General features: G+C 36.7%; 1 protein-coding gene and 1 non-coding gene across 2 annotated transcripts in view; one reads left to right on the top strand and one right to left on the bottom strand.

Annotated features, from left to right (window-relative positions):
* Positions 1 to 18,617, top strand: part of DLGAP2 (DLG associated protein 2) — a 529,819-nt gene that overhangs the window by 101,499 nt on the left and 409,703 nt on the right. The gene's annotated exons all lie outside the window — the stretch shown is intronic.
* Positions 12,934 to 13,037, bottom strand: LOC140521764 (U6 spliceosomal RNA). Its single transcript, XR_011973064.1, has one exon. It is a non-coding gene; the product is annotated as a U6 spliceosomal RNA (small nuclear RNA).

The following is an 18,617-nucleotide window of genomic DNA, read 5'->3' on the forward strand; positions in this document are numbered from 1 at the left end:
CTATGTGACCCTGGAGAATTGACTAAACATTCTCAGTCCCAATTTCCTCATCTGCAAAATGGGCGTAATAACAACACCGACCTCACAGGGCTATTACTGCGAGACTCAAAATAAAGTATGTAAAGTAGTTTGTAAACTACTCTATAAATAAAATTCTTGAATTTGTGACTGCTTCAAGCTTCATTAAATGGTCTTCTCTACCTTATTGGATGGCTGGAGTTGATCTTGAGACAGGGATTTGAGGACAAACATGCTCATTTCTGCTCTTTTTGGATAGCAGAAAAGCTTTACACTCTAACTTTAGGTGAAATTCAAGTTTTGTTAGCAGCTCACATAAATAACTTTTCAGTATTATCTCAATGGCATGGAATTTTGACTAGAATGGATAAAACTTGAGAAAAATGTAAAAATCTACATGCTTCACAAAAATATTAATCTGTTTTTCCCTTTTTAGACATGAATTGGAAACAAAATTCAAGATGTATTTTGCAGAGGTGAACTGCAGTACTCTGGAGTGACCTCATCCCCTTTCAGTAGCTTTGTCCCCCCTGCTTTATGGTTGAGTAGTTGTAGAAAAATGAAATTCAGTCAAGTCCAAGTTGTTTAGCCCATGTTTGTAAATGACAGCAGATCTAATCCCTATTTTAATAACAAAGATGAAACAGCTGGACATTCACAGTTACTCCAGCAGACATGCATTTTGAGACTTTAATGTGATCATAACAGGATTAGGGAGGAAAGACATGAGGTGTCATGACCCCATCTCTTCATCTCCATCACCAACATGTGAGTATTCACCCAAGAGTTCATTTTCTCTTCCCCTCTCTTCTCTCTCCATGCCTTCTCCACTGGTGATGTCATACATTTCTGTGACTTCAACTGGTCAGTCCCGAAGACAGAGGACTTCCAGCTCTATATGCTTACTACCAAAATCCTTCCTCTGTTTCAAATTTATAATCTAACTGCCTGTTGAAAATCACCATCTGTATATCGTAATGACACCACAAATTTAATGTGTCAAAAATTAAGTTCTCATCTTCCCCTCCTGTCCCACTCCCAAATAGCTCAGAATCAAAGACTTTTTACAGCTGGAAAAGGCCTTGGAATTCATCTCTTAGGGTCACAGATTTACAGCTACAACAGACCATAGATTTCATGAAATCTAATACCTCATTTTACAGAGAATGAAACTGAGACACAAAGAAGGTGATTTGCCCAAAGTCAAATTGTCAGTAAATTGCAGTGTTGAGATTCAAACTCAGATTTTCTGACACCAAATTGGATATTCTTTCCACGTTGCTTCATTGGTGAATTAGTCCAGGATGGGTGAAATGAATGATCCAAGTTCATTCACACAACTAGTAAGTGATGAAACCAGGACATCTGACTCCACTTCTAGTCTTCTTTGTGCTACAACATGTATTCCCTTGACTTGATTTATATTCTTATCACTACTGTTTTGTAACAATCTTTCATCCTTATTCCCTTTCTTACTTTTAAGCCTTTGCCAAGATCCTAACAACTTTGTTAGGTCAGCTAGGTGATACAGTGATTAGAGTGCTAGGCTTAAAATCAGAAAGACTCATCTTTATGAGTTCAAATCCAGCCTCAGGTACTACCTAGCTGTGTGACCCTAGGCAAGTCACTTAACCCTGTTTGCCTCAGTTTCCTCACCTGTAAAATAAGCTAGAGAAGGAAATGAATGACAAACCACTCCAGTATCTTTGCCAAGAAAACCCCAGATGGGTTTATGAAGTTGGACACAACTGAAATGGCTGAACAACAACTTTATTGCTAATACAGGTCATGTTCATCCTCCTCTTTCCATTCCCATTTCTCATAATCTCCTTCCTAGATTATTGTATATATTTTGCACATATTACATATGAATGCATGTAATATTATATATATATATATATATTTCCTGGATTAACCTCCTAACTGATTTTCCCCTCTGTCTTCTCAACTTGTAATTTTTCTTTCCAGCTTCAAGATTATCGATGCCATGTGTTAACCCTTACCTACCCTTCTAGCCATATTCTATTCACTGTTATCTGAGACATATGTCATGCTATAGTAGCTTATTTGCTGTTTCTCCAACATACACTTCACTTTCCTACTTCTGTATCCTGCTCACAATTGTTTGTTTCACCTGAAATATCTGCCTTCCAATTCCTACCTGTCAAAGTCCTATCTATCCTATAAGATCAAGTTCCTGTGTTAGGTCTTCTCTGCTCCTTTCAGTCTCCCATTCCTCAACAAAAAAGAACATAATGAATATATTCTCTTCCTATTGTAAACTCTAGTAGCCCTTTGTATATATCTCACATATGAGTCATAGTTTCTATCTTCCATTTGTCTATTTTTCTTATCCCTCCCTAGTAAGATATATGTTCACTAGGGACAGGATCTCTATGATACAACACAAGACATAACAACAGTAAGTACTGCATGAGTATGTAGTTGAACAAATTGGTTAATGAATGCTTGTCCCATTATATGATGAGTAATAACAATTGATATTCTTGTAGTACTTTAATAATGATATTCCTACAGTGTTTAAGATTTACCAAGTACTTTTATCACAGCAAATAAATTAAGAAGTTATTCCCACTTAGTAGATCCAGACTTTTTCAGTGTTGCACAAGTAATCGATGTCATAATGGTCCTAAATTTCTACTGACTCCAAGTTATGCACTCTAACCAAAGGATGGATATCACTGTCACGCTATATTTCTTAGGCATATATTGGTTATGGTCTCAATAATTTGGCAGTACTGGAGGTTTTATATCCTTATCTCATCTTATTCCACTTGATATACTCTATTTGCCAGCCAAATCAATCAATAGGCAAGCATTTATTAAGTGCACTGGAAATATAAACACAAAGAATGAAACAATGTGTACTCTCAAAGAACTGACAGACCAAGTAGACACAGCAAAAACAAAAACCAAATCACAGAGTTGGAAGGGATTTCAGTGATCATTTTGTCTCGACCCTTGCTTGAACATAGCAAGTGTTTAATAAGTACTTTTTGTTTGATTATGACTGCATAGGAATCTCTTTACAAACCACTAATTTGTTTCTACTTGAAGACCTTTCACTAATGGAATAGCTTTACATGTTAGGAAATTATTACATAGATCAAGTCTAAATTTGCCTGTCTGAAACTTAGGATCATAGATTTAGACACTGACAGCCATTCAAGGTCATCAAGTCTACTGCTCTGACCAAGGCACAATGCAAAGGAACTATCATCTCCTTTGTCCTAGTTCTTTTAATGTAGCCTAAGACTGAGTTAGCTCTCTGGGCTGCCTTATCACCTTTTTGACTCATAAGTTAATACTCCACTAAAGATAGTTGAAGACTTTATCTTAAATAAATTTGCATTGTCTCCTAGTACCTAGCATAATGCTTCACACACAACAGATGCTTAATAAATCTTGACTGAGCTGGCTCTATTTTACTACAGGCTTCTATGACCTGAAGATGTCTGGACTCAAACCTCCTTTGGAGTGTTACACTGAGTTTGCTTTCACAGATCTGACTTGTATAACCTTCCCTTGATAATCTATATCTTCCCACCATCCTTCCCACAAATGTACAAAAGAATCAATTGATAGTAGCTGAATACAGGAGAAAAAGATCTGTGCATTGTGGCTATGAAGCACCAGACTTGTATAAACAAGACTTAACGTTGCCTTTACTGGAGTCTTTTAGAAGTACATGAATACTTGTTAATCCAGGCTAATGGAGTCAGGTTATGGAACTCTATGACCCATCCTTCTTCTTCCTCTCCTCCTTTCTACCAAAACGGCTCCCTGCCACTATATAATTCTATATAAAATAATACTATTTTCACATTACTTGATACTAAAAAGCAATGCAATTGTGTTTTTATTATAGCTTGAAGAATAAATGAATTCTTTCTAGTTATACTCTTTTGTGAGTATAAAAACATCACTCAGTGAAGATTAAAAAGTGTTTTTCTAATCTTCTTCAAGGAAATATCCTTGAGCTTTAATAACTGAACTGTTGAGTGACTTGAGCATAACTCTATTATACATTATACCAACAATGTGGATTGTTTTGATGCCTCTACCAGGTTCTTACTTGACATAAATAAACCATCCAGTCTCTCATTGCTATTTTTCAATTTTTAGTAAAAAATCAATGACTTAACATGACAACCATTTGCCATTTTTCATGCTTGAGTCAGATATTTTGTGATGCATTAGCCTTCATTCGTCTCGTTTACAAAACAGCCTGTCAAAGTTATCAGGCCTTTCCTCTGGATAACAAATGAAAGTGCGACTTTAGGATAGGTGCCATATATCTGTGGTTCACTTTCATCAGAATTTGCATCCCTTGGAAACATTCTTTTTCTCTTGAATGCACATAAGTTGGATAGATATCAGTTCTTGGAGAACTACTGTCAACCTCTTCACTGTGGTCTGTCATGTCAGGGCAGAGGTATGCTCTAGGAAAGACTGGATGACCACTTTCTGAGGATGTGCAAAATATCTGGCTTCATTAAGTGATCCCTATGTGCAGAGCAACGTGCTAAGCACTAGGAAAGCCTTAGAGTTTAGGTCATGCACAAGTAATCGATGTCATAATGGCCCTAAAGTTCCCTTTCCTCAAGGAACTTGCCATCAGGTAAGGGGAGAAGACAAACATAGATAGCCGTGATATACAGAATTATGTGCTAAAAGCCTGAGGTGCAAAACAAAATTCCCTGGGATATCTGAGGAGCTTTAATTCTTAACAACTGTGTGCCACTGAGCGCCTCACCTAACCCTACAAGCCTCAGTCTCCTCTTCCACAAAACGAATATAATCATTTTACCACAATACAATACTAGATTTGAAGTCAGGAAGACCTGTAAAATCCTTACTCAGTCCCCTACTTAGCTGCACGACCCTGGGGAAGTCACTCAACCTCTCAGTGTCTCAGTTTCTGCATCTGCAAAAGGGGAATAACATTAAGAACTACCGTACAGTATTATTGTGAGGATCAAATCAGATCACATGAGAAAAGCATTTTGCAAACCAAAGGTGCTATATAAGTTCTAGTATTTATATGTACATATACTATATATTTATTATTATATTTCATTGTAATATATTATGTTAATATTATACTCTCTATATATACTTGTATGCATAAAATAAATACTACTATTATTGTTTCATGGGACTATTGCAAGAAAAACACGGTATAAACATGAAGGCTCTATAAAAGGGTGGCTTAATATTGTTTCACATAATGTCATTACCTACAGGTGAATCAAGGAAGGAATGTTGTAAAGGACATTCATGAATGACGTAGTATTTGGACTAAATGCTCTTGGAGGTCCCTTTTATTTTTGGAGTTTCATAGTCTCCACTGGAGTGACTAAATTCTTTGTCACTTTCTATATGGGTATTTATCACGGGGAGGAACAGTTGTGAAACCCCGGAAATAAGACAACGTCAAGGACCCAGTCATATTCACATTCAGATGTTCTCTCCATGGACTCACTTGTGCATCTTTGCTAATTATCTCTTTTCCTATGTGGAGACTCCTGGGGGTTCAAAACTGTGCTGTTCACATATACATGTTGTCTCAAAAGCCTTTGTACAGTTTAAAGACTTTTGTAATATCCTGTATATAATAGCCTCAATTTCATTTGTTAAATATGAATTAAATACTACTAGGTGCCAGCACTTGGAATATGAAAAAAAAAATAACCCTTGCCCTCAAAGAGTTTATATTCTATTGGGGATAAACAAATGTGCATTTATGTATGTACAAACTACCTAAAAGTAAATACAAATTGTGAGGGTGAGGAACACAACTTGGGGAGTGGGGAAAGGCTTCCTGTAGAAAGTGGAATTTGGGCAAAAACTTAAAGGGAATTTGGGTATAAGGAGGAAGAATATTCCAGAAAAGGAAGGCACCCTAAGAAAAGCAAAGAAATGGGAGATGGAAGATATGCGATAAATATTGTTTGAGGGGACAGAGAGCCATACATAATCAGCCTAGAAAGAGAGGTGTTAGGCAGATGGTGAAAGGCATTACATTCCAAACAGAGAAGTTTGTATGTTATTGTATGGGCAATAGGGAACCAGTGAAGCTTTTCTTTCTTTTTCTCTCTGTCTCTCTCTCTCTGTCTCTGTCTGTCTATCTGTCTGAATGTCTGTCTGTCTGTCTGTCTGTCTGTCTGTCTGTCTGTCTCTCTCTCTCTCTCTCTCTCTCTCTCTCTCTCTCTCTCTCTCTCTCTCTCTCTCTCACCAAGTACAATAACTAACTCTGTTCACATACCGTTATCTACACACTCAACCTCCACTTTCAACACAGTAACATACAAGGGCCAGCTTTTTAACCATTCCTATTCCAACAATTACAAGCAATGGAAGACATTTTCTTTAACACACTGTGGGGGATAACTATTAATGAGGAACAGCTTCAAATCCTCTTTGAGGTGGGATATGCAGCTGATTCCTCTTCAGAGTCTGTCAAGGAGGTAGATGATGTAAAAAATTCTAAAAAAAAAAATTAGATTTTGAGTCAGGGGACTTGTGTGATTTTAGGCAAATTATCTTACCTCTCTGGACCTCAATTTCCTCATATGTAAAATGAGAGGATTAGAGGGTGGCTGGCTTTGGAGTCAAAGGACCTGGGTTCAAAACTCCTTTCTGATACTAATTGCCTATTACCTTGGTTAAGACATAAAAGCTCCCTTGGCCTCAATTTGCTCATTTTTAAAGTGAGAAAATTGTACTACATGACCTCTGAAAATACTCTTAGCTCTAAATTTGTGAGCCTATTGAGTCTCAGAGTTAGAAGAGACCTCAGAGGTCTCACAATGAAATCCACACTTGAACAAGGATCCTCTGTATACAGTATACCCAGTTAGTAGTCATCCAGTCCTTGGTTGTTTAGAGCACTTGAGATCTTCAAGCAAAGATCATAATATGTAGATCTGGAATGTTCCTTAGAAATTACATAAGCCAATAGTCTCATTATATTCATAAGAAAGCTGAGTCACAGAGAGGTTAAGTGATTTCCCCAAGGCCACACTGGTAGTAAGTAACAAAGTTGGAATTTATTGTTAGAGTCCCAGTCCCTAAATTCCCTCAGACATTGAGTCATCTAATTCTATGATGCAAAGGACTGTGATCTGTCCTGGTTAATACAAACCGTACATGTATCTGTGTAACCTTCACAATTTCCAAGATCAGGACTGAGGGAAACACAGCAATTACTCCCAGGAAAATGCTGGACCAGAGTACCTCCAGAGTAGGTGGTTTCCACAGAAGCTAAGTTGAAACTATCCTCTTTGGGGCAGTTGAGGAGAGGGAGAGAGGGAAGAAGAAGAGAGGGAGAGACAGAGAGACAGAGAGAAAAGAAATGACTTTATACTTTATACTTAACACTCTCTGAACACTTTCCTATTTTCCTGTGTCAAAGACAGAGGCACCCTAATAGACAGAGACTTTAGGTTTGGTTTAGGTTGGTCCTCTAGCTCCTCAGTATAAAGAGATTCTTACCGCCATCATTCTTACTGACATCTAGGTTCCCTGGAAAAGCTTCATTTTCCTCTTGGCCTTGCCTGATTGAAATACTGTCTCAAAATGTTTCCAGAGGTGTTTGAAGCTTTCCTATATTTTGGAGGTGATGAAAGGTCCAGGATCATAGACACATAGTGGCACCTTTGACACAAGTGAAATATGATAGTTGATAATTTTATATGCCCCACAATATTATACTCCTCTCACCCAAATTTATTATAGGGGACAAACAATATTAGATGCAAAAACATAAAGATCAATTATGAAATTTTATTTTTCCTTATTATCTTGGTGAGAAGTGAGGTGGGTCAGAAGTAAGATAACGAGTTTGAGTAGGTAAAGAGAACAAGCAAACGAGAGAGGTTGTGGGGTAGAATCCACAAGACCTGGCAACTAAATGGATATAGAAGGGCTACCAAAAACAGGAAAATCAAGGATGACTTCAAGATTGTGAACCTGGGGTGATTAGGAGGATGGTGATATCCTCAACAGAAATTGGAATTTGGCGACTAAGGATGGGGTGAGGGTTGGGGAAACATAATATCTTCTGTTTGGGGTATGTGAAAATTGAAGGGCCAAAACATTCAAGGAGAGACATTAATCACATTAAAAAGTAAGCCATAAGTTTAAATTTTTAAAAATAAACAATGTGTCGAATCCTATTAAACCAGTTACATAAAAATGAAGTCCTTTGTACAACAAAATGATTTCTAAACCCCAGCTAATGTCCTCATTTATTTCAATATACAAGATTCCAGTCCAAATAAGCAAACAAAAATCAGACAATTCTTTCCCTTCATTGTAATGAGATTTGACCAGACTACATGGGAGAAAAATCATAGTGCATTAAAGTAGGTTTATAATCTCCTTGACAGTTTATATATGAGTGAAAAAATGGATATAGAATCTCATACACCTTGAAGATTGACACTCTTATTTCTATTACATTTGTACATTGTCTTTTTATGTTTATAGTTGACTTGTTCCTTTACTAGCTTCAGTATCATAGAAAAGTTGTCATGCAAGCATGGCTCACATTACTGAATGTTTAAAGGTTTACTGTTCATGGCAAAATTTCCACAACATCTGTCATTTCTGCTTTTACAATTTTTCTTGTGTATGTCTCCTTCTTTCTACTCTCATTGCTATCTTCCTAAGTTAGATCCTCTTATCTTTTTCACTTAGACCATTATGGTAGCTTTCTCCTTATGCCCTCCTTTTTCAATCTCAACACTGCTGCTCAAATAATCTTAATTTACCACTATCAATAAATTAATCAATCACTATCTATTATGTATCTACTGTGTGCCAGGCACTGTACTAGGATTGCAGATACAAATACAAAAGCAAGATAGTTACTGGTTTCAAGGAGCTTCCCTGATGGATACAAAACATATTCACATATAAGTAAAAATTGGAGACAAAAAAATACAGTGATTTTGGAGGGTGGGCAAAGGAGGACTAGTAAGAGCAGAAATGAGAGAAAGACCTCTTGGAGAGGGGTGCCTGAATTGAGCCTTAAAGGGATCTTGTATTTCCAAGGGCTGAAAGGGAAGAGGGAGGACATTTCTGGGCATGGGGATGGCCTGCAGGAAGGCACAGAGGTAGAAAATAGAATATGTCGTGTACAAAAAATAAGTAGGCCAGGTTTACTACAGCATTCATTCATTCAGATGACATTTATTAAGCTCCAAATATGTGCCAGGCACTGTACTAAATGCTGGGAATACAAAAAGAGCCAAAAAGTTCCATAGGAGCTTCTATTCTATTCTATTATTCTTATATTCTAAATGAAAGACAACATGCAAACAAATGTATACAAAAGAAGTAGGAAATAATTAAAAGAAGAAAAACACTGGAATTATGAGGAGTTGGGGAAGACTTCCTACAGAAGGTAGAATTGTAGTTGGGACTTTAAGGAAGCCTTGGATATCAGTAGTTGGAGTGGAGGGAGGAAGAGCACTCCAGGCATGAGAAAAATAGTACTTGCTTTGGGGGAATTATCTCCACTTTTCTGATGAGAAAACTAAATCTGAGTGGGGTTAAGTGACTTGCCCAGGGTTCCCAAGTAGCACTTGTCTGAATCTGAACTCTTAGCTCTCAGTCCAACACTTTATATGCTGTAGCACCTAGCTGTCCCTATGTTAAAAGTATGTCAGTGTTCACCATATTAACTGTATAAAATTGCCAATTCCCAGCGAGGGATTCAAAAAAGGAGACACAAAACCTAACTCTTGTTTCCAATTATAAATGAATTTCAGACCTTATTTCTGATTTCCTGGGTCACTTCCATGAAACATAAAAGCACTCTATTTCCATGCGTTGAGATGCTAGAAAGTGAAATTATTAGAATGCTGTACTTAATTTTACTGCTGATTTTCTAGGAATTACCTCAGAGAACAACAGGGAAGGAAATCTCAGCTGCTTGAAATCATTGAAAGGGTTTTTATCTAAGAATTGTATGATTCTGTCAAATCCAAAGTTTTAAGGAGTGACAATAGATTCAGTACAATTGTCTTACATGGATATCCCCCTGTGAGAGAATATGAAGGGTTCATTCTCCTGGCCAATGACCTTAATAATAACCACTGGGAAATAGGAAAGGAGATAAATAAGCTCATTTTGACTTACCAGTCAATCGAAAAGCATTTATTAATCCTACTAAGAGTCAGGCACAATGTTAAACACTTAGGATAAAAAGAAAGGCAAAAAAGTAATTTCTGCCCTTGAGAAGCTTACAATCTAATGTGGGAAGACAACACAGAAAAATAAGGGTGAAGGTGGAGGGAGGGGCAGGGACTCAGGCTATGGTGAGGAGGTGTGTTTCAGTATTGATGTGATTTTGCTGGCTGCTAAAAGATTCTAGAAAGCATTGGTAAAGTCCAGAAGAGGGTAGCCATGTGAGAAATTATGAGATGGCTACCTTTGGAGGAGCTCATCACTGTCTGTCCTCCATGCTTCCTGTTCTTGTACTTCGGGCAAATAATTGAAACTCAATTTCTCATCTGTAAAATAAGGGTTAAACCAGAGGGCCACTGAGGTCCTAGTTTTAGATCTCAGATCTTTTGAGTCTGACCTTTCTTTTCTTAAAGGAGAAATCGTTGATGAAAAATAATCTTTGCTAGGTTCAATGGATAGTACTTTAAAAAGTCAGGATGGTTTTTTGAAAGTTCAGTCACCAAATATTGCAAGGTCTGGTAAACTCCCTAAAGCAACTACTTAAATATCTCTTGATTATGAGCAGCACTGGTCTGCCCCTACTGCCAAGTGTCCAGCAATCCAAAATGAGTAAAATCAATCTCAGTTCCCAACAGACAGTGCTGCTAACGCAGATGTTACTCAACTTCCCCAGTTCCTCTAAGGCATTCAAGGAAGGAAAAGCCTTTCAAAGACATATGTGGGACAAGAACACGTTCTGCCTGAGTGCTCTGGGAAGCTGTGAGTGGGGACATGGTGAAACTCAAATATAAATGTTGAGTGTCTCTTTCCTTCCGCTAGCTAGAATAAATGTTTGCCCATGAGTGAAAATAGGTGGCAGAAGGAGATATGCATGCCTGGAGCTGAAGGATAACTGTGTTGTGCCTAATACATTAAAAAAAGTGTGCAAGAGTAGTCTGTCCTTGTAAAAATATTACCCTTGTAATGCTGTCAGAGCTTGGTTTTCTTCCACAGAGGTGCCAGCCACATAAATTAAGACCTGCCTAGGGGCAAGTCTGACTTACATAACCTATATGCTCATATTGTTGAGTTTTGTATTGGGAATTGGTAAAGTTCTCACACTGTATGCCTTCATTTTTTCCTTGTTTCAAGGGGTCACCTCTCAAATTGCCAGTATCACAACTTATAAAATTTTCTGCAGAAACAGTTATCAGTGAAAAGAGAGCAAAGATCTGATCATGGATACCAAACTAGAATTTAACATCAACAGCATCATAAGCCCTTCAGAAATACTTAATTCCTCCCCTCTCCAACCCCAGTCATTTGCACTGGGCATTATACATACAGACTCTATTTAGATTTGGTTTCTTTCTCTGGGAGCTCAATAAATCTATGGATATGAAATGGGTTATAGCACCAGCCCAGTACATGTTCCTTTCCTGAGCACAAGATTTTGTGGCAGGACACCTGATCTTGAATCCCAACCCAGCCTTTGTGACTTTGGGTAACTCACTTAAGCAATCTGAGCCTGAATTTCCTCATCTGTAAAAATGAAAGTAGTTTGATTAGTGGATAGTACAAAGTAGTTTGATTATCTCTGTAAGTCATTCCCAACTTCAAATCCTATTATCTGTTTTTCTCAGTATTTTGGATGGGACTTATTGTTTCACTGAGGCTAGGGACTCCTGATCAGGAAATAGACCCTACCAAGGCAGCTTTGTATTTTTTCTGTGACTTCACATCTTAGAAAGTTGCTTAAGACATTGAGAAGGTTAAGTGACTTGCCTAGAGTCACGATATCAGTAAATGTCAGGGAAACAGCTTAAACTCAGGTCTTCTTAACACCAGGAGTCAGCATTCTATCCACTCTGACATGGTAACTCTCAAAATATAGGATAAGAAATAGAAATTAAATCACTGTTCAAGCCTACTACTGCTAATGTAAGTACTGGACTTAGTAAAAGCATAACATAAATTGAAAAGTAAAGACCTTCAGGTTTCATTGTTTTGTGAGCTGAAAGTATGGGAGTTCATTTTTGTTTATCACTTTTCTCACTGAAATTTCCTCATCTGTAGATTGGAGACAACATACATGCACTATTTACCCTAAAAGCATCTTTGAGGAGAATGCCTCGTAAACTATAAAATGCTTTAGGATGAGAAATAATGTTAAAAATGCTACTGTTTTCATTTAAGGGTTATTTTCAGTAAATCAAAAAATCAGGAAAAACATTAAAAGATAAATATTGTGCTTATACATCATATTTTAGCCAGAATTATCAGAATGTCATCTAGACTTAGGTAATGAAAATTATTTTAAGGTAGAAGAGGGAGTAAAGAGTCAGATGTACAAAGAGAACAGGTATCCTGATGGCAATTCTTTGTGTATCTGGGTACAGATAGTAGTAACTTTTTATGTAACTTCCTTCCTGTGGTATATTAAATACCAGTCTCCTACTCATTACAGGGTAGCTAGGTGGTGCTGTGTATAGAGTGCCAGCCTGGAGTCAGGAGGACTCATCTTCCTGAGTTCAAATCTGATCCACACACTAGCTGTGTGACCCTGGGCAAGTCACTTGTCTCAGTTTCTTCATGTACAAAATTAGCTAGAGAGGAAAATGGTAAACCACTCCAGTATCTTTTCCAAGAAAACCTCAAATGGGGTCACAAGAACCTGAAATGACTGAAACAACCAAAAACCGAGACATCGTTGTTTTTTTAAATATAGAACACTCCATGAATTTGCATGTCATCCTTGCACAGGGCCCATGCTAATCTCTGTGTCATTCTAATTTTAATATATGTGCTACCAAAGCAAACACCTAAACATTAATTTTTTTATTTTATTGATGTCTTTTGTATTTTATCATATTTATTTCTAAAAATACTCCCTTACCATTTTTACCATTTTTTATTTTACAATATAATTATATATAAATATTATATTAATATTATAAATTTATAGTATACAATTATAATATATAATAAATTATCAATATTATATTAGATATAATATAATTTACCATTTTTAGGATTATAAAAATGCTACAAAATGCCATTATTTTCATTTAAGGGTTATTCACAGTAATTCAAAACACTGCTGTTAGGAAAAAAATTATTAAAAGGTACTACCATGAACTAAACCTTCTAAGGTAAGGAAAAACTGTTAAACAAAAACAACTTTTATAGTGACCATGACTGAAAACATATGGCACATGTGTCCCTACCTCTTTGCTCAGATCTTCTGCGTAAAGGTGTTCATGCCACAGTCATTTATAACTGTTGTTTTTAAACTTAAATTGCATACTCCCTCTTCTGAGAGCTTCATTTCTTTCTGTCTCTGTTTCTTTCTGTTGCTGGCACAGTTTATTTATACTTTCCTAAAATCACTGAAATCTCTCCAATTTTACAAAATCACAAAATTCTAAGCACCCATCCTATTATGAAAGCAAATCAGTCATTTGAGTTGAGCACTTGAGTTGTATTTTGCCTGGTGTATGGTTCTCCAACAGTCTACATCTCAGTGTACTCTTCAGCCTTAGAATGCATTCTCCCTCTTTTCCATGTACCCTACCATACCCAATCTTATTATCTTGGATAACAGCTCACGAAGTCAGAGCATTTTGTCTTTTACAAAGAGCTTTTCTCACAACATTGTTATAAGATTATGCCAATTTATATCATCCTTTAACACACAAAGAAACAGACTCAGAGGCTTGTCCACAAGCATATAGTTAATAAGGTTTAGAGTTAAGACTTGAATCCTGTTCTCTTGTGTCCAAATGAGTGCTCTTCTATGTACATCATACTGCCTTGACTTCCCTTCAAGACCCAGATCAATTCTTATATATTTTATGAAATTTTCCCTAGCCCAAAGTCATCTGTGTCTCCTCTTAGTCCCTTGGCACTTTCATTAATCTTACATAGTAAAATCTCACTTCTCTGAAGATCATCCCTTTTGGAACTCTCAAGCATCTGGTTCAGGATGCAGATATAAACACACAAAAAAGAAAGCAAACAGCGACAATAGAAGCAGCTTCTAAATATTAAGAAGTTATAAAAACAGCTGAGAAAAGGGAAAAAAGCTCATGTCTCCCTTGCTCCAGGAGGTGCCTGTTGCTACAGAAATAGTCCTGGATTCATAGACAGATGACCCAAGTTCAAATTCTGCTTCAGTCACATACTTGTTGAGCCACCTTGGGCACCTCATTTAACCTTTTTGTTCCTCAGTTTGCTCAAATACACAATGAAGACAGAAGATATTATGATCTCTTAGGTCTCTTCTATCTACTATCCCATGATGTTCCAATTAGTCAAGACTTCACTGATAATCATAAAAGAAGCTTTCAGATAACAAATGCCTGAGTTCTCCTAGGAGTATTAAGACAATAGAAAGGAATTTTAAATGTCAAATAAGAGAAAAGACAAAGTAGAAATATTTATAAAGACTTTGAGTTATCCAAAGAAAAAAGAGCTATGTTGTATGCACTAGTTAATGATTCAGAAGATAGGAAAGTATATATAGTATATTTAGGAATATTTCTGTTAAATCTATACCCACAGAGCTTAAATTCAGTGGATCTGGAGTATAGAGAGTTAAGCAGTCAGCTAGCTTAAAAATGGCCTGTCAAAAATTGCCCATTATCCCATTGTTCTGAAGACAGAACGGTTTATTTATGTGTTTCTGACATTTTTTTAAGCAGAGTTTTGAGTTTTTGTTTTTACTATTTTTCAGGTTTATACAAGGAGAAATGCCCTGTAGTCATGTTTTGTTGAAATATATTCTGTGGAATAAACAACAAAGTATAATATAGCAAGTGAAACATATGTATACATCCATCTTAAATGTATATTTTGAAATGTAATAACTAAATAGTAATTGTTTCTCCTTTACCCAGAAACCCTGAAGGTCTTTCCCTCCCAGTTTGTTTATTTTTTTTTTTAATTAAAGGGGCCATCCCTTGAGTAACTTAAAGCAGAAGAAGCCTATTCTTTGGATGGGTGTATCTCACTCAAAGTAATATTGTCAGAAGACCTCAGCCTGAAAGGCCAGCGTCTCACATTGCATCCTGGGTCATCTCCAGTCATCCTGATGAATATCAGGCCACTGGACCCAGATGGCTCAGGAGAAGAAGATAAGGTTGGTGACCTTGCATAGCCCTCCCTCACTCAAATCAAAGTCAGCTGCAAGTCATCATCATCTTGATGTCATGGTCCTCTTTGAGAACAGAGGACAAAATACAATATTTTGAATTAGATCTATAAGAGTATGTGCTCTGTATTCTTATATGCACATTCCAGGTGAAAAAAAAATGGTTAAAGATGACCTATAGGCATCTTTTGTTTCATTTGGATCCATCTGCAATTAGAATTTGAGTCAATAATAGTGGTTTTTATTATTTAGCCTTTTAAAAAAAAAGAGAGAAAGCATCGGTCCCTCTTAATAAATTTAAAAATCAAACACACCTGGCAGGAGGGAAACATTTAATTAATGTGGAAGCCCATTACCCAACCTGTAGGAAGAAAATACTTTGTAGAGTTTCCCAGTTTTACCCTAATAAAATAATGGTCCTATTCTTTTTTTACTTTTTAAAGTAAGGTCACCTCTAGATTAGGTGTCAATAATACTCCTTGATCTCTATAGTTCTACATTTTTTAAATCTCAAATTATAGCTTCTTTAGTAAACCAAAGCCCCAGCAAAATTTAAAGGGAGGAAAAAGATCAGACCTAGGTTACTTTTGATTCCCAAAAAGCTGATCATGTCAATATTACTAACTTTATCCTGATGCAACTAGGTAGTGCAGTGTTCCAGGCCTGAAGTCAGAAGACTGGAGTTCAAATCTGGCCTCAGACATTTTTTAGCTATTTGACCCTGGGCAAATCATTTAATCTCTCTTTGCCTCAGCTTTCCCTTCTGTAAAATGGGGGTATATAGCATCAATACTCCAAAGTTTGTTGTGAGGCTCAAATGAGATAATAATTGTAAAGGTCTTAGCATGGTAGCATGTAATAAGTGATATAGAAATGTTAGCCATCATTATTACCAATGTATATGTTAACATATTACTACATTATACATACTGTATTAACGAATTAAGCTTATATCCATTAAGGTGAATGTAAGCACGTAATGGACAGGATATTTTTTCATTGTTGTCATTTAATCTCCAGTGCCTGCCACAAAATCTGGCACATAGTAGGAGATTACTAAATGTTAGTTGATTGAGTAATTTATATACAATTTTCAACTTGTATACAACTGGAAAATATCATGCAACTCAGATCCTCTAATGTTATATATCCAGTTAGATTCCATGAACCTGTTTTCTCTGTGTGTTTTCTGAATAGTATGTTCTTCACAAACTTGACATGTTCAGATATTCATAAACAAATTACTGTCTTATAGTATCACAGTCAGATTTACTTAATAGCTAGTGAGCTAAATCCATTGGGTTCTGAGGTGTGTTGTATGATTTGGAAGATCCTTGTGACTCCCAAGCCCTGAAATTCCTATGCAAGCATATCTGAAATAATCTACATTTCTCTTTTCAGTCAGGAGCCACAGCAATTTAATTTAAAGCCACTTTCTCTGTGCTTTGAGTATGCCATTAAATGTTACAACAGAAGGATTATGAGTTTTCATATGCAGCTAAATCGAATATATACAAAACTGCCCTCTACTCACATTTTAAGAACAACTTTTATATAAATACTATTTCTTCTAGAAATCTAGGCATTTCTGCTGTTGCAGTGAATGATTCACATGCAAAGTATATTTTGCATGTGGGTGGCTGTCTGAACACATAGCATTGCTGAGCAACAAGATGTATCTTTAACAGAATAAAACTGAAACTGTTTGAGTCTTTGGAATGTTCACATTTAGCATCTTTTGATGGGCTGTCTCAGTATCAACACTGTGTATGCTATGGAAAAACCAGAACTTTCAACAAAAGGCATATCTATTGACTGAGGTATAAAGGATATACTATACTATATGTCCATTGACTTAAAGAAAATTTACCATAACCTAATGAAAACAGTAGATAATAGTAATAATAATAAAAACCATAGTCTCTATATGTCATTTTGTTCTTGGTGAGTTGTTTCAGTCATGTCCAACTCTTCATGACCTCATTTGGTCCTTTTCTGCCAGAGATACTGGAGTAGTCTGCCATTTTCTTCTCCAGCCCATTTTACAGATGAGGAACTGAGACAAACAGGGTCAAGTGATTTGCCCAGGGTCACACAGCTAATAAGTCTCTGAGAGCAGATTTGAACTCAAGTCTTCCTCACTTCAGGCCCAGAACTCTATCCACTGCACCACCTAGCTGCCCCAGGATAAAGTTAGCAATATTGAGGTTTTACAAATAACTTTGCATTCATTATCTCATATAGTCCTCATAGCAATCGAATAAGCAACAAGTATTTATTCTGCACTTCTTATGTGCCAGGAAAAACAAAATACAAAAACAGAAATGAAACTACCCTTCCCTTCAATGAGCTTGGGGGAGATAGGTTAACAAATGTGTGTCTTATGGATATCCCTACATTAGGTTCATTTTCTATGTGGCAGATTTAAAGACCTAACTTCTTAGTAATCCTCCCCTTGGGATTGTTGTGAAATTAGAAGTTCACATTTATGGCCCATGTTAGAGAGAAAACTTTAACAATGAAATCATTCCTTCCTTCCTGTGTAACCTCCCAGAGGTGGGACACAAGTGTAAACAAAGTCAGGGTTAACCACAGGTGTTTGTGAAAAATAAGATCGTCAGACAAATACCATCTTTAATAGAAAAAAAGAACATGTTCATAAATGGATGCCAGTCTCAGGGGGCAAAAGGAGATAATGACTGCCATTTCTCCCCATCTCTGTGCTCTAGCTACCTGAGTGAGCACCCATAATTTAAAAGAAAACAAACAACTTATACAATTCTGCTTGTCCCTTTAGTTTGGACCTCTCCAGCATCCTAGGAGAAGGTATGGGTTTGAGAAGAGGCATTACTGATCTTGCCACCACTACTGTCATATTCAATGGTGCTATTGATATGTATGAAATGAGGAAAGCCCTAGCTCCTCCTCTGTCTCATTTTTTTCTGTCACCTTCTTTTTCATTCTGCCCCCAGTTAACAAACAATATGAATTTTCTTGCCACAGAAGCAAAAGGAACTGCAAAATCCAAAAGTCTATGCAAGTTCAGGCCATTTTTTTCTCTTCTAGGGAGCCATTAGATAGATAGATAACAGGAAAAAATGCAAAGTGAATTACAAAGTAATAGCATTTGGAGAGAACAGGAAAGGCTTCCTGAAGAAGGAGGTCCTTGAGTTCAATCTTGAAGGAATTAAAAGATTCTATAAGGCAAATGCAAGGAGAGAGGGGATGCTAAGAATACAGCCAGTAGACG

Source organism: Notamacropus eugenii, chromosome 1 (assembly GCF_028372415.1).
Source record: "Notamacropus eugenii isolate mMacEug1 chromosome 1, mMacEug1.pri_v2, whole genome shotgun sequence".
In the NCBI taxonomy this organism is placed as follows: domain Eukaryota; kingdom Metazoa; phylum Chordata; class Mammalia; order Diprotodontia; family Macropodidae; genus Notamacropus; species Notamacropus eugenii.